This window comes from Equus quagga, chromosome 12, assembly GCF_021613505.1.
Source record: "Equus quagga isolate Etosha38 chromosome 12, UCLA_HA_Equagga_1.0, whole genome shotgun sequence".
In the NCBI taxonomy this organism is placed as follows: domain Eukaryota; kingdom Metazoa; phylum Chordata; class Mammalia; order Perissodactyla; family Equidae; genus Equus; species Equus quagga.
The window spans coordinates 4,262,014-4,289,145 of NC_060278.1; the positions used below are offsets into that span (position 1 = coordinate 4,262,014).

The 27,132-nt window shown below is 37.4% G+C and overlaps 1 long non-coding RNA gene across 2 annotated transcripts; it reads left to right on the plus strand.

Moving 5' to 3' along the window:
• The first annotated feature begins 237 nt into the window (after positions 1-237).
• LOC124248826 (uncharacterized) lies at positions 238-25,365 on the plus strand. Of its 2 annotated transcripts, none has more exons than XR_006891151.1 (3): positions 238-2,941; positions 11,355-11,477; positions 21,089-25,365. It is a non-coding gene; the product is annotated as an uncharacterized LOC124248826 (long non-coding RNA). The 2 variants fall into 2 exon arrangements; XR_006891150.1 differs by lacking the exon at positions 21,089-25,365 and adding an exon at positions 12,825-13,597.
• The last annotated feature ends 1,767 nt before the right edge of the window (positions 25,366-27,132 follow it).

Sequence of the window (27,132 nt, forward strand, 5' to 3'; positions counted from 1 at the left end):
CAGGGAGGAACCTAACAAGGGCCTTTTAATCAAAGGCCTCTCCATCTTTCATTGTCTTTGGAAGGCATGGTCAACATTTGTTTATCATACATTTGTTTTCCATCTTCTCCTCCCCTTTGAAGTCCCAAACTACTACCCCCAACATCCTCTTTTGTCCTTAGCTGAATATGGTATTTAAGGTAGTGACTTCTGCCATTTTGGTGAATTATTCAGATTTCCTGGGTTTCTCCCATGTACACATATTATTAAACTTTGTTTGATTTTCTCCTGTTATTCTGAGTCATGTCAGTTTAATTCTTAAATGAACCAGAAGAACCTAGAGGGTAGAGGAATAGTTCTTCCTCCCCTATAGGGGTAAGGTTTCAACACAATAATTTTAGGGGGACACAAACATTCAGACCATAACAAAGATTCAAATAAATGGAGAGATATACTATGTTCATGGATGGGAGGTTTAATATGATTAAGAATCCATCATCTGAAAATTAATGTATTGCTTCAATGCAATCCCAATCAAAATTCCAGCAGGATCTTTTGTAGGATTCAATGACCTGATGCTAAAATTCATATGGAAATACAATAACTTGGAATAGCCAGAAGAATTTAGAAGATGAACAAAGTTGAAGAACTTTCACTACCTGATTTAAAGACTGATTATAAAGCTATAATAATCATGACAGTGTGTTATTGGTACAAAAATAGACAACTCAATGAAACCGAATACAGAGTCTAAAAATGAACTGCTGTGGTTTGAATGTTTGTGCCTCCCCGAAATTGATATGTTGAAACCTAACCCCCAAGGTGATAGTATTAGGAAGTAGGGTCTCTGGGAGGTGACTAGGTCATGAAGCCAGAGCCATCCTGAATAGAATTAGTGCCCTTATAAAAGAGGCCTGAGAAAATTCTCTTGCCCTTTGCAACCATGTAAGGACCGAGTGAAAAGACAACCATCTGGCCCTCTCCAGGTGTCAAATATGCCAGTACCTTGATCTTGGACTTCCCAGCCTCCAGAACTGTGAGAAATAAGTGTTTGTCATTTATAAGCCTGCCAGTCTATTGCAATCTGTTACAGTAGCCTGAGTGGACTAAGACAGAAAGTGGGACTGCTGTACCAAAAACAGAAAGTGGAATGCTGCTGTAACAAATATCTAAAAATGTGGAAGATGCTTTGGAATTGGGCAATGGGTAGAGGCTTGAGAAGTTTGGAGGTGCATGCTAGAAAAAGCCTAGGTTGCCATGAATGGACTGTTAAGGGAGATTATGGTGAGAAGTCAGAAAGAGAGAAGGAGACTGTAGAGAAAGCCTCAATCTTCTTAGAGAATACCTAAATAATCCTGAACAGAATTTTGGTAGAAATATGGACGGTAAAGGCCGTTCTGATGAGGCTTGTCAAATGACAAAACTGAAACAATTTAGTGGCAAGTTTGATGTCCTTTATCCAACATAAAACAGTCCATGGATTGGGGAAGTCCAGTGTCTCACAAGCAGTGGGACACTGTTCCCAGGGATTTGAGGTAGATGGAGTTTTATAGAATGTTAGAAGAGGCAACTGAGAAATGGCATAATTGGCTAGTAGGTCAGGGATTTCCTTATAAAACTAGCAGGTCTTATTTTCTAGGGTCAGGTAAGCTAACTAAACATGATTTCGTGAATGATGGTTGGTGTATGTTAGGTTTCCTTGACTGGTGTTTCCTGTAAGTGCAGGCTGACTTAGTTTTAGATTTGTGATATGGGCAGGGTCACTGGGAAAGCCTCCATTTTGTGGGTCCTGATATATAAATTAAGTTTATCAGGTCGCAGATGAAAGTAAAGAATATGTTATTGGACAATGGAGAAAAGGTGATCCTTGTTATAAAGTGGCAAAGAACTTGGCTCAATTGTATTCATGTCCCAGTCTTTTGTGGAAGTGGGAATTTGTGAGTGATGAAACTGTCACTAAGGGAAATCCCTAAAACATTTTCCATGTCTAATTCTTTGTTTTTAAGTTTTGCTTGCTTATAGGAACCAAGGCAGAACATTGCCAGATGGCCAAACTACAGAACCGTTCCAAACCAGAAAGGTCCAAGATGGCAGTGTAATGCCATGCACAAAAGGAAATGTGTGCAAAAGGTGCCGTGTACAAGAAGGGAAGACCTTTACATGCCCCAGGTGACAATGCGGAGACTCCTCCCACTTCACATCCCATAAGAACCCTGCTTACCTTCCCTTTGGGGAGAAGGTGTCTTAGAGCAGGAGCTCTGCCTCCTCCTTTTATTGATCAATGAGTAACGTTTCTGCTCTGCTATTCTGAACCTAGCCTTGTTCTATTGGCTCAGGCGGCTCCAGGCAAAAGGACCCACTCGTAGGTCACCGGTCCCTCAAGGCTTGGTAACAAAACATGCAACTCCACCAGGACTGGAATCGTTGCTGGCTTCTCTCGTTGATCCCAGCCTCCCCACTCCCAAAAGTTGAAGCAATGGGCTGTGGAAGCATGTCAGGCTGACTCACCTATGTTTTTCGAGGCTTGTGAACCTAAGGGAAACCAGGACTGTCCTGCCTGGTGCTTGGTCACCAGACCCTCCCCACTGACGCTTGGAACCAGAAATAGCAGCTGCACTTAGACTTTTGTCTTCTGCTGCTTCATTGGAGTCAAGGGGGATCTCCTACAAGCCAACAAAGTCTACCTTCAGTTTAGCAGCAGAACAGAGTGTGTGTGCACACACGGGACTGAGGGAGAAGAGGGGCTTCTCCCCAGGAATGGACTGAGGGAGCCCCTCTCCCCAGGAATGGTCTTATCAGTCCTTTAAGAGAGTCCCTCTCCCAAGGACGGGTACCCAGTGCATGAGAGATGGACTGGGTGAGGGATCAGGGATACCTGATCTCTCCAGGTTACAATTGGGGGCGCCCAACCCTTGCAGCCAGAATGCCTCCGTGGGAGGTTTTGAGGTGGCAACAGAAGGAGGTAAGAACAGCTGTTCAGGGTTTTTGTTTTGCTTTTGTCTTTTCACTAATCTTCTTCTAGCAGGACCAGCCAGAAATGAAGGGCTTTGTATAAAATTATTACATCTCCTATGCCTGATTGTATATTGAATTATATTGTGGGGATAAATATTGTGTCTCACTGGGAAACATTTCCTTTGCCTGATATTGTGAGAGCATATAAATCCACCATTTAGGCATTGTTAATTAAGCATGGTAAAGGAGATCTCACTTTAAGATGGTCAAATTGACTTCAAAAACAGCTATAAAAAGGATCCTTACCACAAAAATAAAAGAATCTTTAGATCAAGATAACCCAGGATAATTTAATATTACAGTGGCCACTTTGGGACTCCTTTGAGCCTCCAAACTTGTACACTGGCAGTTAGAAGAAATGTTCCAACTAGGTGAGATCATTTAAGCAGTGCACTTATTGTCATGGCTTTTACAGACACCACCACAACCTACCTTCGAAGGAGGACCCAATATGAGCCCTTCCCAGGGCTAACAAGACTCTGAGAGATTTTCTGGGAGACTGCTACCCTTAAACAGTCAACAGGAAGCTAAAACTTAAAGAAAAAATTAATGGAGTTGTTTAGTGCTGTGAGGAATAATTACTGTTTGTCCCAGCTGAAACTTGACAAAATATTTGAAAGGATTTAGTAGCTTATGATCAGAAATTTGGCCAAATCAGAAGCTGATATTTAAAACCTGATAGGAATTTTTGGTTTTTTTTGGCCTTCCGTAAATTAAGATAAAACTACATACCCAGAGAGAAAGGATCAAATTAAAGACAATGTAATTGGATGGGTGTGTCAGTCCTTTGAAAAGTAATTAACCACCCCTGTTAATCTCAGAAACTAGCAATGTGTGTGGGAGCTATGATCTAGATCAACCCAGATTCCTAAGACTGAAGGAAAGAAAAAAAAAAAACAGGAAAAAAACCATTTGGAGATACGGATTGCTATGAAAGAAGCCTTGCCCAAAAATCTAAGGAAAAAATTTAAAGCAGAGGCTATAAAGTCTTTGTTGCATTTGTCTGTTGTTTATGTGTGTCTATATATATATGTTATAAATGTGAGATATTTTTCTACCTCCGGATGGTATGGTGAAAATTAAGAGCTCTGTTTAATTGGCTTAAAATAAGTGATTACATAAGTTATTTCTAAATGTAACAGAAACTAACCCAAATGTCTTTCAAGTTAACATGATATGAAATAATCTTTGGTAAATAAAAACATTTAACTTCGTTGGTTTGATTAAAATAGGCCTGTCTCCACAGTTATCAGCATTGGATATGATGCAGACATGCAGCCTGGGTTTACTGGTCAAATAAGCTCATGGTGTCCCTGTTACAAATTTGCCAGCAAGATAATAGCTTAGAATGATAACTGATTTTGTCTGATGTCTCAAAGTCTTTATAGGCAACCTAAATAATTATTGGAAATAAGTAAACTAAATAAATGTTAAAAAGGTAGAAGTTTTGGGGGAAACTTTTTAACAAAGATTATATGTTACAATGTATGTACTTAAAACAACTTTAGATGATGACTAACTGCTTTAGTATCACATAAAGTTCTTGGGAGTAATCTAAATATGATTGTTACAAACAAAAAGTCTAGATATAAGTAAGATAAGAGTTTATAGATAAACTTTTAGCAATAATTATAGTTTATGACATGAGTACCTAAAAGAGCTTCCAAAATCTCTTTTGTAACTTGAAACTTTGAAATTTTGCTAGGTTAAATTAAATGATAAAAACTCATTGAGTATCTAGATCATTTCCAAATAAGATAAAATATTAGACATTAATTCTTAAGTATAGGTTTATCTACTCTTGGCTTCTTATTACAGAGAAACTACAAGATGTTCGGGTCTATTAGTAAACATGTTCTGTATTTTATAAAAAAAAAAAAAAATTGTATGGGGGGCCAGCCCGGTGGCTTAGTGGTTAGGCTCACATTCTCCACTTCAGTGGCCTGGAGTTCACCAGTTTGGATCTCAGGCATGGACCTGTGCACCACTTATCAGGCCAAGCCATGGCAGGCATCCCACATATACAATAGAGAAAGATTGGCACAGATGTTAGCTCAAGGCCACTCTTCCTCCTCAAAAAGAGGAGGTTTGGTGGTGGATTTTAGTTCAGGGCTAATCTTCCTCAAAAAAAAGAAAATTCTACCATAAGGTGACAAGACATTTTCGCATATTGAGGTATATGGGCTAACTATTCAGGTTCAAAACTGATTCAGCTTGAACTAAAGAAGCCTAACTTATAGCCTATCAAACATACATTGTACATCTGCTTTAACCATTAAAGTAAGAATGCACTCTCTGAAGATAAAAATGCATACTTCCCCTCCTACGCCCTACTGTTAATGCCCTATTGGTAACACCCAGATTAGTCTCTTTCCTGACATCAGGGTCATGTTAACCTGCTAATTTGCAACTAAATACCTCTTTGAAACTTTAATGAAAATATATCCTGAGTGTGTTTAATGTATGTTCTCTGTTCTAAAAATATATAAGACTGTATTGAAAAGCATGCTTCTCTGGACTGCTATCTAAGGCCTTCCCCACTTATAATCCTCACTCTGGCTCAAGTAGAAGTCACCTTATTTCTCTTATCTGCAGAATGGTTATTGGTTATTTTACGTCAACAAAGGTAACGTGTTCTAGACATTATAAAAGGTATAGTTTGCCAAGTCACAGAATGCTCATGTAAAGGACAGTTCATGATTGCTTGCTTTTTAGTTTCCACTAAAAATTAAGGACTTTAAGGGGCTGGCCCCGTGGCCGAGTGGTTAAGTCCGCGCGCTCTGCCGCAGGCAGCCCAGTGTTTCGTTGGTTCGAATCCTGGGCGCGGACATGGCACTGCTCATCAGGCCACGCTGAGGTGGCGTCCCACATGCCACAACTAGAAGGACCCACAACGAAGAATATACAACTATGTACCAGGGGGCTTTGGGGAGAAAAAGGAAAAAAATAAAATCTTTAAAAAAGAAAAAATTGAGGACTTTAAGGTTTAGGAATTCTAATTATGTATGTAATTAAAACTACTAACAATTTAATATGGAAAACATCTTTGTATTCAAGGAAAGTAAGATACATTTTCAGTAAAGAAGGTATAAAGAATGGAAATAGTTTTGTTTTGTTAAGAAAGATAAATTTGTCCTAAAGTACTAGGAGGAGAAAAAAAAAGGCATGGGACAAATTCTGAGGGTAAAAAATAAGTTACAGAAGGTGGATGGGAGCAAAACCCTGAGGAGCTTTGTGCATCGTCGAGTTGGCTAAGATTGAGATGAGTTTAAGTAAATGAGTTTTAATATAGAAAGTATACTGGGGCAAAAATTAGAATTTGGCTTTCTCTCTTAGATAATTTTCTTGAACTTTTGGTCTACTCTTTAAAAGGGGTTATAAGATATTTTTCTTTATTTTTAAGTAAGTCTACCTAAAAGACAGAAAATCTATATTTTGCTAAAATAATTTCCTATGTTCAAAAGACTGAGGTCTTTCTATTAAGGTTTGTTTTGGTTTGTTTTTAACTGTTTCTGTTGTCACTTTGATTAAATGGATAACTAAGCAGTGTTTCCTATTTGATCAAGTGTTTTAAAAGTTTTTGGTATTTTTTGATGAACCTCCCCTGAAATTAAAGTCTTTCTTTTGACTTAAAAAAAAAAAAACCTTTGAGAATTTCCAATCAGCCCTGGGACTTCTCAAAGACTTTGTTCCCTCTTTCCATAAAGAGGAAGATGTTAAACGACTTATTCAGTGTGTTAAATTACAGGGGAACATTATGAAATAAATGATGATAGGCTTTCCCGGGTTATACTGTGTTGGTAAATGTTATTAATATAACTGTTTTAAAAAATTATATAACATTCCAAAAATTCTGATCTGTCCTGGTTGTCAATCATAATTCTAGTTATTATCTCAAAGTGTTGTATGTCACGGAAATAGCCAAGTGTCTTTGTCAGTTCCCATTTTTGAGTGTTTTGTATTTTGCAGACCGTTGTTTTACTCTGAAATTTTTGCAATATGTCTCATCTTCAGAGATTCATGAAAAGGACTCTGACATTTGCTCTAGAATACAAGTTTCTGATAAACTTTCAGATTGTAAGACTCAGTTGGGTAAGAAATTACAGAACTCTAATGGAGAAACTGATGACTTCATGAAACTGCTAACAAAAGGTCAAATCTCCAAACTTACTAGCCAGAGATATAATATAGTAGATATCAGGAGCCCCAGAGAACAAGCAGTTAATCAAACCTTTAAGCTGCAAGTTAGGTGGAAAACATTAACCTGTTCCTTTCTGTATGTGCCAGAAGGCCCTATTCCATTTCTGGGTGAGGACCTACTGCATAAATTAGGAGCTTCCATTTATGTAAAAGGAGACCAGTTGGAGGTAAACATCTGCTCAGCTGACGTCACCAGCTGATTATGCTCCTGACAAAAGGGCCTGAGTTAAAAGATTTAAAGAGAAACTTAGTAGAATTACCAGGGGTAAATCCCTGAGTTTGTGTCCAAGGAAAAGTGGGGTGTGCCTCAAAGTGAACCTCGTGATTTTCAAACTAAAACGTGGGCACAAGTGCCCACGTTAAACAATATCCTTTCAGACAGGATGCCCTCAACAGCATGGCCCCTGTCATAAAGAACTTGATTCATCAAGGCTTCAGCAGGCTATGCCAATCAGCATGCAGTACTCCAATACTTCAAGTGAAAAAGCCAACTGGGGAATACCAGAGGTACAGAACGAGAGTACGCCCTTCAGGTAGGGGAAACAGTGAAGGCACTGGCATATAGCAACCAGGCCCTGCCTAGCCCCGCAGCCCTAGCCCTCCGTCCCTTCCAGCCCAGTGATTGGGTATACCTGAAAACATAGAAAACCAGGAGCCCACAGGACCAGCTCACTCCTAAGTGGGATGGCCTTATCTGGTGATTCTAACCACTCACTCTGCCCTAAAATTACCGGGGTCACCCCTTGCGTACACCATACCTGAGTCAAGAGAGCTCCTGACCCAGAAGCCTTGGAAACTCCAGAGCCTTGGGGGCCCAACCCCCAGGCCAGTGTGCCAGAAAGTAGGACCTCTGCCCCAGTGGGCCTAGAAGGTAGTGCTTCTAGCTAAAGACTATTCTTGAGCCTTAAGGTTTTGGACTTGTTTGGGATCTGTTACCTTTTTCTTCTTTTCTGTTCCTTTTAGAATGGGAATATCTATCCTATGCCTGTCCCACCCTTGTATTTTGAAAGCACAGAACATGTTTGATTTCACAGGTTCACAGCTGAAGGGGAATTTGCCTCAAGGTGAATTTACCTTGAGTTTCACACCTACCTGATTTAGATGATATTTTGATGAGACTTTGGACTTAGATTTTTAAGTTGATGCTGGAACAAGTTAAGACCCTTGGGGCTATTAAGATGGACTTAGTGTATTTTGCATGTGAGAAAGACATGAACTGGTGTGGGGGCAGGGGGCTAAAGGAAGGATGGTATGGTCTGAACGGTTGTCTCCCCCTAAAATTCATATATTAAAACCTAACTCCCAAGGTGATGGTATTAGGAGGTACCATCCTCCTAATGTCTTTGGGAGAGGATTAGATCTAAAGAGTAGACCCTCATGATTGCAATTAGTGTCCTTATAAAAGAGACTTGAGAGAGCTCACTCACACTTTTCTGCCATGTAAGGACACAGTGAAAAGACAACCATCTATGAGGAAGTGGGTCCCCACCAGATACCAGATCTGCCAGTGCCTTCATTTTGGACTTCCCAGCCTACAGAACTATAAGAAATAAATGTTTGTTGTTTGTACGTCACCAAGTCTATGATATTCTGTTATAGTAGCTTGAATATGGACCTACATATATAAGGTCAACTGATTTTCAACAAAGTTTGTAAAGCAAGTCAATGAAGAAAGGGTAGTCTTTTCAACAAATTGTGCTATAAAATTGGATAGTCACATTTAAAAAAAAAAACAATAAAAAGAACTTTGGTCCAACCCCCATCATATAAAAACACTTAAAGGGGATCATAGAGATAAACGTAAAGCTTAAAAATATAAAACTTCTAGAACAAAATATGGAAGAAAAATCTATGTAACCTTGGGTTAGGCAAAGATTTCTAAGACACCACCCCCCAAAGTGATACTGGCTCAACACAAGGTTGACATAAGAGAAGCCATATTATAGAAAAGAAAACATATTGTAACTTTAAATGACCTCTGACTAACTAACCCAGACATGCTCTGTAGATTTTTTGGCCCCTCTCAGCTGCTTTAAGATGATAACTTTGTTCTTTTGAGTTCCTTAGGAATGTGATGACTCCTGGGCAGAGAACCTATGCTGATAGCCATCATCAATGACGACTGAAAGATCAGGGTATAGGGCATTGCTCCATTCTCTGATGCATATCCAGTAAAACAAAGGACTATTAGGAACTGGGACCAGATATCTGCCCACGGAGAGACCAGTCACCTCCCCCACCTGGAGAATAATCCCAAATATAACTGGCCTGTAGTCTTTGTTCTGTGAGATGGTTCTTTCAGACATGAGTCAGCCATCTTCCGTCTTGCTAGCAAGCTGTAGTAAAGTCCTTTCTCTCCTACCACCTTGCCTCCTGTCTATTGGCCTGACTTGTGGTGAGCAGACGACCCACCTTGGGCGGTAACAAAAGCATGGTCTATAAAACAAAAAATTGGTAAATCGGACTTCATCAAAATTTAGACCCTCTGCTCTCAGAAAAATACTATCCAAAAAACGAAAAGATAAGCTACAGACCAGGAAAAAATATTTGAAAATCACATCTCTGATAAAGAACTTGTATCCTGAATATATAAAACTCACAACTCACTAATAAGAAACAGGCATTCCACCAAAAAGTGAGCAAAAGGTTTGAACAGACACTTCACCTAAGAAGATAATATGGATGGCAAGTAAGCACTTGTCATGTGTCATTAAGAAAACACAAATTAAAACCATTACATTTAGAATATCTAAAACTAAAAAGACTGTCTATACCAAGTGTGGGTATGGATGCAGAATGACTGTAACATTCATATAATGCTTTTAGGAAAGTATATCCAGTTTTGGACTGTTTCTTAAAAAGTTAAACATATGTACCATACAGTCCAGCCGTTCCATTCCTAGGTATATACCCAAGAGAAATGGAAGTTTATACATAAATATTTGTAGTAACTTTATTTCTAAATGCTGTGTGAAACAAGGTAGTCTAAAAGTAGCAATAGTGTATGATTCCATTTATTCAAGATTCTAGAAAATGCAAAATCTGCAGTTCCAGAAAGCAGATAAGTAGTGGCCTTGGGTGGGGGAAGGGCAGGGAGGAGAGGAAGGAACTATTCCAAAGGGGCACAGAAAACTTTAAAGTCGTGGTTATATTCCTTACCTTAATTGTGGTGATAGTTTCCTGGATATATAACTGATATGTATGTATATCCATACCTGTGTGAAAATATCAAATTATGTGCTTTATGGCAGCTTATTGTCTATCAGTTATATGTCAATAAAGATGTTAAAAATACAAGTAAAAAATAAATCTCTAGTCCTCCATCATAATTAGAAATCCAAATAAAAAACAATTATTATCAAAAGATTTATAGAATTAGATATCGACTGTAGACTGAGCACTCTGCCAGTTGCTTTTGAGGAACACAAAAAAAGTAATAGGGTCCTTGTACTTAGTCACATATCACAACCAAAATATTTACAAGGCAGCACATATAAAGAGTATTGAACACAAGTACTACTAATTAATTTGCATTATAATTAATTTTAAGATATATATACAAATACATATCTATATTTAAGATATATACATATATCTACTTTCCTACACAACAAAGAAATTAAAAGGGTAATTATTCCCATTATAGAGTAATATATCAGAGTTCTTTTAGGTAGAGAGCTTGGCTGTGCATTAAAATATTATATCTATTAAGAAAGTAATTTGCAAGCATTTCTGGAATCAATCTCTTGCATAAATTATAATGCACCTCCTTGTGAATAGATTACTACAGAGAGCAGTGCCTGTTAATCAGGGAAAGATCCCTGAAGTAGGTGAGTTTTAGATGAATTTTAAAGAACGTGAAGGCTATGGAATGGCAGAGGGAGACTTGGGTAATTATTCAGATAAGGAAAATATCTTTTGTGGAAAGACTAAAAGACAAATGAATTAAAAGAAAATGGAAAGTGGGGATACGGTAGAGAGCCAGGTCATTAATAAAAAATACTCATTAATAAAAAATGTTTTTAAAAATAAATTAACTTTTAAAACTTGCAAACATTACTTGGTGAAGCTATGTGTTTTCTTAATGACACATGACAAGTGCTTACTTGCCATCCATATTATCTTCTTATCTATATTATATTCTATCTATATTCCCACAGGTAATGTTGACTCCATTTGTAGGATTCTCCACAGCTGGATCATGCTTTCTCCAAAACTCAAAATGGGTAAAAGACTTAAATATAAGACCTGAAACCATAAAACTCCTAGAAGAAAACATGAGGGTAAGTTGCTTGACATCAGTCTTGCCAATGATCTGACACCAAAAGCACAGGCAACAAAAGCATAAGTCAACAATTGGGACTACATCAAACTAAAAAGATTCTGCACAGCAGAGGAAACTATCAACAAAATGATAAGGCAATCTACAGAATGGGAGAAAACATTTGCAAGTCATAGATCTGATAAGGGGTTAATATCCAAAATATATATGAGGAACTCATACAACTCCATAGCAAAAAAAAAACAAGCAATCTGATTAAAAACTCCATAGACATTCCTCCAAAGAGAACATACAAATGGCCAACAGGTACATGAAAAGTGCTCAACCTCACTAATCATCAGGGAAATGCAAATCAAAACCACAATGAGATATCACTTCACATCTGTCAGAATGGCTATCATCAAAAAGATAATAGATAACAAGCATCAGTGAGGATGTGGAGAAAATGGAACCCTTGCCCACTGTCGGTGGGAATGTAAATTGGTGTAGCAACTATCAAAAACAGTACAAAAGTTCCTCAAAAAATCAAAACTAGAACTACCATATGATCCAGCAAGTCCACTTCTAGGTATACATCTGAAAGAAACGAAATCACTGTCTCAAAGAGATATATGCACTCCCATGTTCATTGCAGCATAATTCACAATAGCCAAGACATGGTATATATACCATAAGTCATGGTATAGATACAAGTATATATATGTATGTATATATAGATAGATACAATGACTATACAATGTGTATATATATACACAGTGAAATATTATTCATCCCTAAAAAAGAAGGAAATCCTGCCATTCGTGACAACATAAATGGATCTTGAGGGCATTATGCTAAGTAAAATAAGTCAGACAGAAAGACAAATACTGTATGATCTCACTTATATGTGGAAACTAAAGAAAAAGAACTCAGAGAAACAGAGAACAGATTGGTGGTTAGAGGTATGGGTGGAGGCGGGGGAGAGGGAGAAGTGAGTGGGTGAAGGTGGTCAAAAGATACAAACTTACATCTATAAAATAAATAAGTCCTGGGGGGTGTAATGCGCAGCATGGTAACTATAGTTAACACTTCTGTTGCATATTTTAAAGTTACTAAGAGAGTAGATCTTAAAAGTTCTCATTCCAAGTGAAAAAAATTTATAAGTATATGAGATGAGGAATGTTAACTAAATTAATTGCGGTAATCATTTCACAATATATACATATTTCAAATCATGACATTGAAAATCTTGAACTAATACAATGTTATGTCAATTATATCTCAATAAAACTGGGTGGGGCGAGGAAATGTTGACCCCATTTGGGGAATTCTCTACAACACAAACCTCCTTCACTTCCTCATGAAACAGGGAGAAAAGAAATAGTTCCAACAGCTACAAAGGGTGAATCGGAGCTGCACTAGGTTGAAACTGAGAGAGGATTTCTGCTAACCACCAAGACTGCCTTCTGCCTGTTTCTGAGGGGCCAGCGCTGGGGAAGTTAGCAGTGCATCTGCACTCAGTGAAGGTTCTGGAGGAGACCCAAGTCACCACATTCGAAAGCGTTCCAGGAACTCTGGGATGCTGTACGTTCCAGAGAGAAGGAACACAGAAAGCAAGGCTTGAAGTGGAGCCCAGAAAGGAATCTAGTAACAGGAGGCGTGAGTGTGGAAAATGAGCATTTTAAAGTTGCTCAGGAATTCTCAGAATCAATAGATAGTCTACATGCTTAATGTTTGAAATATGCTTTTTTGTAGCATTTCTTTTTGTTCATTAAACCTGTTAGCACAGTTCTGAACAAGCATGCTGATGGAGAATCGCCTATGGAGGACAAGACTGGCTGATCCGGGGTGATAACTATTCCCATGTGCGCATACACCAAAAAAGTGGGATGTTCGTAAGCAGTATGTTAGTGACTAGAGGATGCTTTCAAAGAACATATTCCATTTTTTACAGTTTCACAATAAAGATATGCAGTGTTAAGGGCATCATTATCTTTCAACACATGGAGAAATGTAATATTAAACAAAATCCAGGAATTTGGGCAAGCACATTTTAGAAAATTCATTTTTAAAAATAAGTCCATCAAAAGAAATTTTGACACATGCTACAATATGGATGAGCCTTGAGGACCTTATGCTAAGTGAAACAAGCCAGTGACAAAAGACAAAGACTCTATGATTCCACTTATATAAGGTATCTAGAATAGTCAAATTTCTAGAAACAGAAAGAAGAATGGTGGTTGCTGGGAGCTGGGGAAGAGGGCTATGGGAAATTGTTGTTTAATGGGTATAGAGTTTCAGTCTTGCAAGATGAAAAAGTTCTGGAGATTGATTACCCAAAACTGTGAATATACTTTACAATACTGAACCATACACTTAAAAATGTTTAAAATGGTAAATTTTATGTCATGAGTATTTTACCACTATTTAAACATTTTTTAAAGTAAGAAAAATAAGTAAGTCCACTAAGTACCCAGGCTTTCTGAAAAGCAGTTGCAGAAGGACTAAATAAACCTTAAAAGTACATGAAACATAGTATTTTTAAGTATGCAGTAGGAAAAAAGAAGAAAGTAAGTGGGCGCTTACTGAGTCCCAATACAGCTCGTCACCATTAGATCCTTTTACATATGTTGTGTTAAGTTCTCACAGTAAACCTGAAAGTAGATATTCTAGTCCTGGTTTTGAGATGCAAGTCCTGAAATAAACTGGGTATAGAAAGGATAAATACGTCGCCTACTGTCTCACAGCTGATAAGCAGCCTAGGGGCTGAGGATTGCTATTAATGGAAAATGAGTCATTACAATGAAAATTTACAGAATTAAGGGAAAAACTCTTCTTTTCTTTTCCCATTCTATTTTCACTTTTCTTTCTCATTTACTGAATCCAGAGAAGAAATTTAAAAACCAAGTTAGTCTAGCATTTATGGAGGAACTCGCCAGGAAAAGCTTTGAGAGTTTCTTAACTTAATTCACATACAATTTTGGTGCTGAAAGTAATATCAAGTGACCTGACAGAAAACAGTGCCCTGAAAAAGGTCTCAGGAGCCTGAACATGTACAACATGAGCCTCTAGGGGGAGAAAAAATAAGGCTGGGAGCCAGGCACACTTTTCATATGTCTATGTGTAAGTTTTCTTTTGGTATAAAAGTGTATCGATCAGAATACCAGATTATAAATTGAACTTCTGCCACTTAATAAATACTTTTCATAAAATTTAACCAAAGAATGTGTATCAGTCAAGGTCACAGCAGGAAACAGATGGCACACTCAAACTGGGCAATTTGAAGAAAGTTTAATAAGGGGCCATTTATGAAGGTGTGGGCAGGGTGTAAGGAAACCCCGAGGGATAGTGCAGTACTTTGGAGCTAGTGACCTCAGGACCTAACCACTCCAAAACTCGCATGGACAAAGAGAGTGAGCCATTACTGAGACGCAGAGAGAGAGGGCTGCCTGGCTGAGGCCTTGTCCTTTGGCCACAGATGCAGCCGGCTCACAGGGACCCGTCAGGGAGAAAGTCCAGAAATTAAATATTTCAAGTCCCACACTCCTCTATCACTCCCTATGCTTTCCTGCCCATTCCCCTAGGAAATGTGCGTGTCCTGCTCCCCATTGTCCAAACCTTGCTTTAAAGCCTCTTAAGGCACAGAGCCAGGTGGAAAAGGAGGGAGAGTGCATTTGGAGGGGCAAACAGAAGGTATCCAGCCTAGAGACTGAGTAATATTTTATAGGTCATGTGTGAATATAAGTTTAAGGAAGAACTAACGACTACAGCAAGTCTTCTGTTTTTTTCTTTTTAAATAAAAATGTATTAGAAAAGATACTATTAAGTTTTGGGCAATGTTTTATTAGACAGGTTTTGCTGAAATAATGCAGCAATACAATCAACCCCCAAAATCTCAGTGACTTCCAAAAATAAACATTGATTTTTCACTCTCAGGTCTACAGGCCAGTTCTGCTTCAGATATATTTGACTAAGCTGGACGTGGCTCCAGGCTGAAGGTTGGGATCAGATATGTTTCACATATCTTCTCATTCTAGAACTCAGGCTAAATGATCAATGATTACCTAGAGCATGGCAGATGGTAGGAGCACAAGGGGAAAAACAGAAACCATAACATCTCTTAAACTTGTACTTGAAACTGACATGCTGTCACAGCTACCATATTGAATCTGCCAATGGAAGACTTCTGATCAAGCCCAATGTCAATGGAATGGGAAAGTCACTAGATGGAGGGGGTAGAGTAAATATTTTCTAACAATGTTAATCTATCATACTTAGTAAAACTGCCTCTGAAAATATACTTTGCATAGAAGCACCCAGGCATTGTGACTATAAACAGATTTTACCTCATTAACTGTTTTTATGTATATACTTTTTTCCCTATCTAAAGTATCCTTTGACTGTGATTATACATTCCCTGCCAATCACATTTACATTCTATGTTACTAAAAGGAACTATAAAGGTAAACACTATTAACAGAGAGATTAGCGTGAAAGCATATTAGACGTACCTTCCTGAACAGGTATAGGCCTCTAGCTAAACCACCTAGAGAAGATGAAAAGCACTAAAGTCTGTGCATCATACCTGGTAACTTAGTATTTCAAAGCTACTACATAGCCCTGTCTAATCATCAGCAGAATAGATCAATTTTTAAAATACATTAAGGATGATTTTCGTGTTCAATATTTCCTTGTTGCACATCTACAGTTACCATGGGGTTTCCCACGTTTATTGAGATATAATTGACATTCAACATTGTGTAAGTTTAAGGTGTACCAACTGTTGAGTTGATACACGTATAAATTCCAATATGACCACCACCACAGCCTTAGTTGACAGCTCCATCACGCCACATAGTTACCATTTCTTTTTTGTGGTGAAAACACTTAAGACTACTCTCTTAAAAACTTTCAAGTATATAATACAGTATTATTAGCTATAATCACAATGCTGTGCATTAGATCCTCAGAACTTATTCTTATTTTAACTGGAAGTTTGTAGTCTTTGTCCAACATCTCCCTATTTCTCCCACCACCAGCCCCTGGTAACTACCCCTCTACTCTCTATTTCTATGAATTTGATTTTTTTAGATTCTACATATAAGTAATATCATACAGTATTTGTCTTTCTCTGTCTGACTTATTTCACTTAGGATAATGCCCTTAAGGCCTATTCATATTGTCACAAATGGCAGAATTTTCTTCTTTCTCAAGGCTGAATAATATTCTGTTATATATACATATGAAATATGTATATATATGTATACATGTGTGTATATATGTATATATAAACACATTTTCTTTATCCATTCATCTTTTGACAGACACATGGGAGCACAGAGATATGATCAATATCCTGTTTTCTTTTCGTTTGGATATATACCCAGAAGTAAGATTGCTAAATCATATGGTAGTTCCATTTTTAATTTTTTGAGGCTGTAACCAATTTACATTCCTACCAACAGTGCACAAGGCTTTCCTCTTCTCTATGTTCTCACCAACAGTTGTCATCTTTTGTCTTTTTGGTGATAGCCATTCTAACAGGTGTGAGGTAATATCCCATGGTTGTTTTGATGTGCATTTCCTTGATGACTAGTGATGTTGAGCATCTTTTCATGTACCTGTTGCCCATTTGTATGTCTTAGGAAAGAACTATTCAGTTCCTCAGCCCATTTTTTAATCAGATTGGTTTTTTTCTATTGAGTTGTATAACTTCCTTACATATATTTTAGATATTAACCCCTGAGTAGATATAGAGCTTGTAAACATTTTCTCTCATTCTGTAGGTTGTCTTTTCATTTTGTTGATTGTTTCTTTTGCTGTGTAGAAACTTTTTAGTTTGATGTAGTCCTAATTACTTATTTTTGCCTTTGTTGTTTGAGTTTTTGGTGTCATATCACAAGCAACTTTTCCCGTATGTTTTCTTCTAGGCGTTTTACCGTTTCAGGTCTTATGTTTAAGTCTTTAATTCAAGTTAATTTTTGTTAGTGATGTAAGATAAGGGTCCAATTTTGGTTTTTTGCAATGATTATCCAGTTTTTCCCGCACCATTTTTTGAAGAGACTATCCTTTTCCATTGAATATTCTTGGCTCCCTTGTCAAATATTGGTTGAGTGTATGTGCACAAGTTCATTTCGGAGCTTTCAGTTGTGTTCCACTGGTGTATGTGTCTATAGGCACACCTGGTTTTATTGTGCTTCATTTCATTGCACTTCACAGATATTGTGTTTTTTACAAGCTCCTTCACTAGTAAAAAGATTATGACTCACTGAAGGTTCAGATGATGGTTAGCATTTTTTAGCAATAAAGTATTTTTTAATTAAGGTATGTAGATTTTTTTAGACATAATGCTGTTGCATGCTAAATAGGCTACAGTATAGTGTAAACATAAATTTTGTATGCACTGGGAAACAAAAAAACTTGCATGGCTCACTTTATTGCAATATTTGCTTTGTTTTGGTGGTTTGAGTTTGAACCCACAGTATCTCTGAGGTATGCCTGTATTTTTATGCCAGTACCATACTGTTTTGATTACTATAGCTTTGTAGTATAGTTTGAAATCAGGAAGTGTGAGGCCTCCAGCTTTGTTCTTCTGGCTCAGGATTGCTTTGGGTATTCAAGGTCTTTTGTGGTTCCATATGAATTTTAGGACTGTTTTTTATATTTCTATGAAAAATGTCATTGCAATTTTGATAGGGATTGCATTGAATCTGTAGATGGCCCTGGGTAGTATGGACATTTTAACAACATTAATTCTTCTGATCCACGAACACCAGATAGCTTTCCACTTGTTTGTGTTTTCTTCAAGTTCATTCATCTGGGTCTTGGAGTTTTCAGTGTACAGATCTTTCACCTCCTTGGTTAAATATATTCCTAAATATTTTATTGGTTTTGATGTTATTATAAGTGGGATTGTTTTCTTTATTTTTTTTCAGATATTTCATTGTTAGTATATAGAAACACAACTGATTTCTGTATGTTGATTTTGTTTCCTGCAACTTTACTGAATTTGTTTATTAGTTCTAACAGTTTCTGGTAGAAACTTTCGGATTTTCTATACATGGCATCATATCATCTGTAAACAAAGACAGCTTCATTTCTTCCTTTCCAATTTGAGCGCCTTTTATTTCTTTCTTTCCAGTACTATGTCAAAAAAGAGTGGTTAGAGGGGCACAACCAAAAGGACCCACAACTAAAATATACAACTATGTACTGGGGGGCTTTAGGGAAAAGAAGGAAAAATTAAAAAATTTTTAAAAAAGAGTGGTTAGAGGGGGCATCTTTGTCACATTTTTTATCTTGGAGGAAAAGCTTTCAACCTTCCACCATTGAGTATGATGTTAGCTGTGGGCTTGTTGTATATGGCCTTTATTGTGTTGGGGTATATTCCTTCTATACGTAATTTGTTGAGAGCTTCTATCATGAAAGAATCTTGTATTCTATTGTATGTTGTCAAATGCATTCTCTGCATCTATTGAGATGATCATATGATTTTTATCTTTGTATTAATGTGATGTATCACATTGTTCGATTTATGTATGCCGAACTTTCCATGCATCCCAGGATAAATCCTGCTTGATTATGGTATATGATCCTTTCAGTGTGCTATTGAATTCACTTTGCTAGTATTTTGTTGAGAACTTTTGCATCCATCTTCATTAGAGATATTAGTCTGTAGTTTTCTTTTATTGTAGAGTCCTTATCTGGCTTTGGTATCACAGTAATGCTGGCCTTGTCAAATAATTTTGGAAATGTTCCCTCCTTTTCAATATTTTGGAAGAGTTTGAAAAAGATTAGTGTTAATTCTTCTTTAAACATTTGGTAGAACTCACCAAAACCATCCAGTCCTGGGCTTTTGTTTGTTGAGAGGTTTTTGATTACTGATCAATGTTCCTACTCATTACTGGTCTATTCAGATGATTCAGTCTTGATAAGTTAAATGTTTGTAGGAATTTATCCATTTCTTCTAGGTTATCCAATTTTCTGGCATATAATTATTCATAGTAGTCCCTTATGATGCTATGTATTTCATAGTAGTCCCTTATGATTTCTATGTATTTCAGTTGTAATATCTCCTTTCATTTCTGATTTTGAGTCTTCTCTCTTTTTTTCTCAGTTAGTCTAGCTAAAGGTTTTCAACTTTGTTTATCTTTTTTAAAAAATAACTCTTAGTTTTGTTGATCTTTTCTATTGTTTTTCTGGTCTCTATTTCATTTATTTCTGTTCTAATCTTTGTTATTTCTTCCCATCTGCTAACTTTGGGCTTGGTTTATTCTTCTTTTTCTAGCTCCTTGAGGTGTAAAGTTAGGTTGTTTCCAAAAGATAAAGAGAAGTGACTCAGAGCATGCTACCACAAAAAAATCACCAATTCACAAAGGAAGGCAGCAAGAAAGGAAAAAATAAACAAGGAAACTACAAAAAAAGTCAGGAAAAAATAAGATAGGATTAGCAAGTCCTTACATATCAATAATTACTCTAAATGTAACAAGATCAAGTTATATTTTGCCTACAAAAGACTCACTTCAGCTTGAGGGAAATACATAGGCTTAAAGTGGAAGGATGGAAAAAATATTCCATGCAAGTGAAAGCCAAAAGAGAGAAGGGGTAGCTATACTTATATCAAATAAAGTAGACTTTAATTCAAAAAATGATAGCAAGAGACAAAGAAGGTCATTATATAATGATAAATGGTCAACTCATCAAGAAGATGTAACAATCATAAATATATATGCACCCAACATTGGACCGCCTAAATATGTTAAGCAAATACTAACAGATCTGAAGGTGAAAATACGCAACAATACAATAATAGTAGGGTACTTCAATACCCCACTTTCAGCAATGGATAGATCATCCCGATAGAAAATTAACAAAGAAATGTTGGACTTGAACCATACTTTAGACCAAATGGATCTAACAGACTTATATAAGACATTCCATCCAACAGCCTTGAATGCACATTTTTCTCAACCACACATGAAACATTTTCTAAGAAAGACCATATGGTAGGTCTCATAACAAGTCTTATCAAATTAAAGAAGATCAAAATCACACCAAGTATCTTTTCTGACCACAATGGTATGAAACTAGAAATCAACAATAGGAAAGCTGGAAAATTCACAAACATGGCAATTAAACAACATGCTCTTGAACAACCAATGGGTATAGAAGAAATCAAAAGAGAAATCCAAAAATATCTCAAAACAAATAAAAATGGAAACATAACATACCAAAACTTATAAGATGCAGCAAAAGCAGTTCTAAGAGAGAAGTTTATAGCAATAAATGCCTATATTGATAAAAAAAAAGAGGAAGATCTCAAATAAGCAACCTAACTTTACACCTCAAGGATCTACAATGTTTTTACTTACTAATTGATGTACTACGCAGGAAAGAAGGAAAATCACAGAAATCTTAGAAAGGATTTAGGCAGTTGTATAGGTAAACTTGCAATCCTGTTTAGGAGTTTTCCCCCAGTATGCCTGACAAAGGGCCATGCCCTTTCTGATTAAATAGCTCTGGTGACAGACAACCACCATCTAATGAGGTAGTCGCTTAAACACTCTATTTGATGGAATGTTATAGTTTGCTCCTTTTGTTTTTTTAATTAATCCAAGAACTTTCTTTCTTCAGCTTCCTCTAATTGTTCGTGGTTTTGTCCTGGGGAGTGAAGCAAATGTAATCCGTCATCTGTGGGGGCAGCTGCCCAGTATTTGGAAATAGCTGTAACACGTGCTGCTCTCCCTCCCTGATGCTGTCGCCTACTCCACCAGCACTATAGTCTCTTCTCAAGACAAGGGCTCTTCCGAGAAGTCCTCCTATGTCAGCATCTCCAGAACTCTTCTCATCCTGGGTACAATCTTCGGGATTCAGTTGAGAAAAAGAGATTCAAGGGAAATTTAATTCCAGATTTTAAATATTAAGTTGATTCACATTCACTGTGCCTTTCCCAAACATCCAATCTAGAAGAGAACTTTCATTATATTCTTTCAGGTTACCTTGTTCTATTCCTTCATAGCATTTATCATACAACATTTATATTAATACATTTAATCAAATTGTACTTATTTATTTAATTTAATTCATGTTACATTTTTAAACAATTAAATGTTTATTTAATAACAATTATACCTGTAATAATATCTCTCTCTCCCACTGGTCTGTAAATTCTATGAGGCAGAAACTATGTCTATTTTGTTCACCACCTTATTTCTTGCCCTCAGCATAGTGCCCAACAGGTAGATGTTAATAAGTTTTTATTTTGATTTTCAGCTGGTGAATAAAATGAAATTCACATTATGAACTTAATTAAAGAAAGCATAGTGGAATTGTCTTCTTATGTAGAAAAAGTTTCCTAGGAGAAATGAGGTTTAAGATGAATTTTAAAGACAAGGTTTCCCGGATTGATAGAGAAAAACACTCCAGCACGTAGCACATTATCTAATGTGGTGGAAATGGATAGCTGTCCACTAAGGTCCTCCTCCCCTTCTTCTTGGACACATGGTTAAGCTACATTTCCAAGCCTCCCTTCCTGTCAGTTAACTCCCTTGCTGCTATCTAAGTTCTCACCAATAAAATATGAAGGTAAGTGATGGCTACCATTCTGAGTTTCTGTCTTAGAAGTGGTTGTGTTTCCTCCTTCCCTTTTCTCTCTTCCTACTGACTGGAACCCAGACAGGGCTGTGACCCACTCTCAACAATACAGATAACAGCAAGGCCACAAGTGGCCTATGCTCTACTTATGGTGCTACACGTTAAAAGGAGCCTGGGTCCCTTTCTGACTGCCCAGAGCAGAGCTGTCCCACTCAATTGGACTGTACATCTTGCATTATTATGTGGAAGAGAAATAAACCTTTTTTCTCTTTAGGCCACATTATCATTGGGTCTCTTCTTATAACAAGTTACCCTGTGCTCTAACTAAGACATCTGTCATTTAGAAAATGCTCAATCAATATTTATTAAATTCACAGTATAGAGAATGGCATATGTGGCATAGCTGAAAGAATCTAGTCACAAAGAGAGGAGACAAGTGTGCTCAAAACAAGAAGCTAATGAAAAGAGCGGTGAGAAATTGACAAGGGTAATAAATTTTGGACAGTAGTTGAGACTAGTATAAAGTATAAATTATAGTATATTATTACACCTGCATGTACCTGCCCCTCAAAATGAATAAATGTTAGCATTTTGGGAATTTACTTCAGATTTTTTTCCTTTTTTTAAAGAAATAACACCTTATAAGTGAAATTACAATTCCCTATAGTTACCCTCCCTGCAGAAGGCTTTTCGACATGCCTCTTGAAATATGGCACCTACAGCTAAAATCCAAATAAGGCCTTATTGTGAGAGTAAGTATAGAGAGTCTGCTTCTCACTGCGATCTGAACAGTAGAGTTCTATTAACAGAGCCCAAGATTGAATTCTGTGTTTAATAACTGCTTAAACACTGTTGCTTATATTAAACTTGAGATTGACTAAAACTGTCTAGCCCTCTTTCACAGCAACCTCTACCACCAGTTGTCCCCTTTCTGTGCTGACAAACTTTGTGAAATTGAATACTAACACAAGTGCACCACCCAACATTTACCACTTGTAATCGTTACCCTACTGATTTTGCTCTATTGACGACAGAGCGTGACTTTCCTTCTTGTGAATTTTTGGCATCTAATGGCTGACATTGCTCACTTATGAGCACTGAAAAATTCCAGATGGATCCTAGAACTTCCAATATCCTGCATTAGGATGATCACTGGGTCCTTTCCCAAAACCAGTCATTATATCAGGCGGGGACAGGGTGCTTGGTGAAAGCAAGGTCCTGTTTTAGATTTTTTGTTTTGTTTTGTTTTCTATCTGAACAAGTTTCATTTAAAAGTTGCTAGACATTTTCTGCCACAACCAGTAGCAACATCAATTATCCCTCGGAACAGATTTCCTTTGTTTTGGAAAAATTACATGAAGGAACCCTTTAGTTATGTTTCCCCCAATTGTTCTGTGGATTGTTCTGGGGCAGCATGGAACAAGAGCTCTGTTTTGTTTTGCTTTTGTTTGCTTACAGGAGCAGAATCAGTGAAATTAGTGCTGAGAGATTTCCAGGTGGTGTTATTGGATGAGAAAAGTGAGATATGCAGAGGTGTGTATACTGTGATTCTGTTTACGCAAAACAAATGAAACGAAAACATGTATGTGTATAAATATGCTTATAAATGATTGTGAATACAGAAAAAGTACATTAGGCTTTACACCAGACTGAACACAGGGCGGTCTTGTGGTATAAGAGAAAAGTAAGAACAGCGAAGGCAGGTAAAAATGGAAAAAGACATTTTTTAAAAAGAAGAAGAACACTAAAAAGCAACACTACCCATGTGATATGAGTGAAAGATTGGACTTTACTAAACCAGTTGTGTGGGGGCTCAAAGACGTTATATTTTGAGTACAAAAGGAATGAGATCTCATTTTGTAGTCAAGACTTGTGAGTTTGGGGAACATCTATGTTGTACCATGAATATCAAAATACAAAAAATAAAACCACGTAAACTAGAAGAAAGGCGAAGGAAAAACCCTTATGAAAAAAGCAAGTGCAAATTATCTCAAGTGTTTTTGGTAAGAGATTTTAAAAATGCAGTTTGAGAGGGAACAGTTAATAGTGCTTCATCCTTAAAAACAAAGGAAAGAAATGCTAACCAAAGCAGATTGGATTCCAGACAGTGGGATAAAGTGGGTTGTGACTTGAGACTTCTCCTCCATAAGTGTTAACCGTTTTATAGATGATGAAGCCGAGTCTTGGAAAGTTTCAACAGCTTTCCTGAGATTACTGTGGTTGAATTTGAGCCTGTTTCCATAATTCCAAAACCCACGTACTTCTCACTATAGAATGACACATCTGTGCTAGATTTGGAATCCATGCAGGAATGTGACATCCATATTTGCATTTGTCCTGGCGGTCTATGTTACACTCCACAGTGTGTCACCTAGTTTCTCTCTCCTTTTGTACTAATTCAAATGTTCTTTATGTTTCCATGCTCCAATGTGTAGATCCTTACTAAGTTTTTTTTGGGCTCTACAAACCTACGCAATTTGCACGTATCTTCATCTCTCTGACCTGCTCTCCTTTCTTACTGCACTCCAGTCACTCTGGCCTCCTTGTTTTTCCTCAAGCACAATAAGCACGTTTGCACTTGCTATTTCCTCTACGTGGAACATTCTTCCATCACATATCCACTTACCTTGCTCTCTTCCTAGTGAACCCTTTCTAGACCAACTTACTTAAAATTATAATCTCTGTGGCCAATCTGACTCTTTCTAACCCTATCTCCTGTTTTATCTTTTTCTATCACACTCATAATCATTTAATAATTTTGATGCTAACTTATTTATTTTGTTTGATTCCTACTACAAGAATTTAAGCTTCATAGGTGTGTGCTGAGCATCTGAAATAGTGCCTAGAACGCAGTGTGTAGAACATATGAATAACTACATTGCTGTACTCCTTTCCAACCTTCAGGGCTGACAGTATGGTGTTCATAAGAAATGTCTTTTAATCACTACATTCTGATCATGCAGCTCATCCTACCATTTCTATGATTTCTAGAGATAAAAACAGAAGGGAAAGGTTACAGGTGAGAAAAGAGAATTAATAACATTGTTGAAGAAATTGCAATTGTATAACTTGAAAATATAATTTTTATCTATTCTCATACTTCACACAAAAATTAATCTAGGTAGATTATATACATAACACTTTTAAATGGGGCAAAGCCACAGAAAATAGACCTTGTCCATAAAGGGGCAATAAACAATATCTAGCCTGCAAAAATAAATCAAGCATATTTATGATAAAAAAGTTAAGATTTTAGTAGATGAATAGACAGATGTGAATAGACAATGTACATAATGGATACACAACTTGTAAACAAACATGGGAAAATTCTTCAATGAGTTAATAAAAAATGCAAATGAAAACAATAATATGGTGTCATTGTCTTGACAATTATATAGCAATATAGTAAAATGGTTATGACACTGTTAAATGAAAAAGGCAGAATTCAAAATTATATCTGCCATGTTTATAGCCATACATATGGACATGGACAGGAAGGGAGGCAAAAGCTTGAATGTAATTTGGTTTACTGAGTTTATGAGCATATTAAAATGTAAAGTGCACTCTGCTATTATTTCTACTCTATCTTTAGGTATTTTGACATCTGAGGTCAATCTTCGCTTGGCCAATTTTCGTTTTTGCTGTTATTGCTATTTTAAACCGAGAAATAATAGTTTTTCTGTTTCTGTCACGCAATATTTTTCTCCAGAGCATTAAGCTTTGCAGTTTTGAAAAATAGGATGGCACAGAGGGTGCACACACAGACTCTAGAGCCAGACCACCCCAGTTTGAATCCCAGGTCAGTATCTTACTTGACCTTGGACAAGTTGCTCGCACAGTTCAGTTTCTTCATCTTTAAAATGGGCATCATAATAATCCCTAACTCGTGCGCTTATCGCAGGATTGAATGAGTTAAAGCATTTAGAGCACCTAGGACAGTACCTAGCTCTGGATATAGTGGCTATTACTATTAATTATTGTCTCTCTGTCCCTCACTACTCAGTTTAAAATCCTCTTGATCAGATTAAATCTCTTGCCAAACGTCCTTTTCAACCTTAATAAGAATCACAGGGTTTCTTGCCAGGAGTCCATTGTTTTGAAACTATAGTAAGGGTTCAGGTAATCAAAATCTGATCTCTGACGCCAACTTTGTAGCTATCCAACCACAAACACAGCCAGACAAGTCAGTTTCTCCAGGTGGCAGAACAGACTGGAAGGGGTTGAAATCTGGAGCGAAACAGACACTGGAAGAACAGACCCCTTCCTAGGTGCCAGGAAATCCAGTCAAATCATTTATTGAACAACTGTCGTGTTCCAGGTATTATGCTAAGCCTAAAAGCAGAGCAGTAAACAAGACAGAGAGAGTCATTGCTGTCACAGACACTGTGGACTGGCCCTGTGGCCAAGTGGTTGAGTTGGCGCACTCTGCCTCAGTGTCCCAGGGTTTCGCTGGTTTGGATCCTGGGCACAGACTTGGCACCGCTCATCAGGCCATGCTGAGGTGGTGTCCCACATAGCAGAGCTAGAAGGACCTACAGAATATACAGTTATGTACTGGGGGGGTTTGGGGAGAAGAAGAAAAAAAAAGATTGGCAACAGATGTTAGCTCAGGGCCAATAAAAAAAAAAAAAAGACAGATACTAAATAATCACAGTTGTGATATACACTCCCAAGAGGTCCAGGGTTCCATGGGAGCTCATATTCTGGCAAGCAGATGTTCTAATTACATGATGACTGTCAACAGAGCACAGGTCTATTCAGTATAGGCTGTCAAGATGGGAGGCAGCACCTGGCAATGAGGAAAGTAGGGCGGCATTACTCAAAAATGCACTGAGGCATGCAGGGACTCTTTATTCAGGAAGGCCCTGCCACCGGGCAGGTTCCACGAGAGAATTTTAGATAATGAAAAAGGTAAGACAGAATGCGACATCCTGAAGCAAGGTGAAAAGAATACACCACATTCTAGAAGTGCAAATGACTCATATGGCTGGAGCCTGGAGTGGGGAGAGTGCTGAGAAGTGAGGCTAGGGCAGTAAGCAGGAAGTAGATCTTGAGAGCATTTGCATGCCATGTGGTTGACATCT